Raw genomic sequence first — 1413 nt, forward strand, 5'->3', positions numbered from 1 at the left:
CTCCCCCCATCACTCTCCAACCTCAGGGTAAAGTGAGCCACACTGCACTTTGGGGAGAAATTGCAAAGGCAGTGTGGCAGAGGCCAGTGGTTTTGCTCTAATACCCATTGTTTTCTTTCCTAGAGTTCTTTGAAGAAATATTCTTTTTTTCCTAAGCTAATTCAAATTAAGTTTCTGTCACTTCCACCAAGAATTTTGAAGTCAAACTTAATCAAAATCTTAGCTCGACCTACCATAACAAAACACCAGCTTGAAGAAGGGATATTTATTTTCTCACAGTTTTGGAAGCTGGAAGGTCAAGATCAGGGTACCAGCCTGATCAGGTTCTGGAGAGGGCCCTCTTCCTGGCTTGCAGATCACCACTTTCTTGCTCCTCTCCTTTTTTTTTTTTTTTTTTTTTTTTTTGAGGCAGAGTCTCGCTCTGTCGCCCAGGCTGGAGTGCAGTGGCCTGATCTCAGCTCACTGCAAGCTCCGCCTCCCGGGTTCACGCCGTTCTCCTGCCTCAGCCTCCGGAGTAGCTGGGACTACAGGCGCCCGCCACCTCACTGGGCTAGTTTTTTGTATTTCTTAGTAGAGACGGGGTTTCACCGTGTTAGCCAGGATGGTCTCGATCTCCTGACCTCGTGATCTGCCTGTCTCGGCCTCCCAAAGTGCTGGGATTACAGGCTTGAGCCACCGCGCCCAGCCTCTTGCTCCTCTTCTTGTAAGGCCACAGCCCTCTCGGATTAGGGCTCTACCTTATGACCTCATGTGACCTTAATTACCTCCTAAAGACACTATGTCTGGATACAGTCACATTGGGGGCTAGGGCATCAACATGAACTTTGGGGGGACACAACTCAGTACATAGCATCTGTCATTATGCCCACTTGCCTTGGAGAGTTAGTAGAAGACCCTCATCCTTGCCCAAAAGAATACGATAACATCAGATTTCTTTGGTACACAGATTATAGCAAAAGTTCAGGCAAAGCCATGCTGACTGTACCAGGGACAGGGATATGCTGTGCTTCACTGAAAGACAATACCTTGATTCTTTTGTAGTTGATAAGCATGATGATTGGAGTTTCACGTGCATGTGTGAGATGTACCTCCCTCCAACCTTGTTACTACATCTGCACATTACCTGCCTGATGTGAAAAAAAAGAGAAGAAAAAAAAATTTTTTTAAGACAATGCCTTTGAATTGGATTTCACAGCTCCCTGCCAGGAAAACAAGCAGTCACAATTTTCTCAGGTAGTAACACGGGATACTTACAGGATAAAAAGATGTATGCATAAGAATGTTCATCCTAGTGTGGTTTCCCCTAATGAAAAAGTAGAAATATCCTCAATGTCCATCAATAGGCATCTTGATGCCCATCAAGAACTTTAGGATATATGCATGCATTGGATAGTAGGCAGCCATTGAAAATCA

At 45.1% G+C, this 1413-nt stretch overlaps 1 non-coding gene across 1 annotated transcript; it reads left to right on the forward strand.

The window, feature by feature from the left end:
* Positions 1-1029: 1029 nt before the first annotated feature.
* Positions 1030-1133, forward strand: LOC114677264 (small nucleolar RNA U13). The gene has a single exon (XR_003728551.2). It is a non-coding gene; the product is annotated as a small nucleolar RNA U13 (small nucleolar RNA).
* The last annotated feature ends 280 nt before the right edge of the window (positions 1134-1413 follow it).

Source organism: Macaca mulatta, chromosome 3 (genome assembly GCF_049350105.2).
Source record: "Macaca mulatta isolate MMU2019108-1 chromosome 3, T2T-MMU8v2.0, whole genome shotgun sequence".
In the NCBI taxonomy this organism is placed as follows: Eukaryota; Metazoa; Chordata; class Mammalia; order Primates; family Cercopithecidae; genus Macaca; species Macaca mulatta.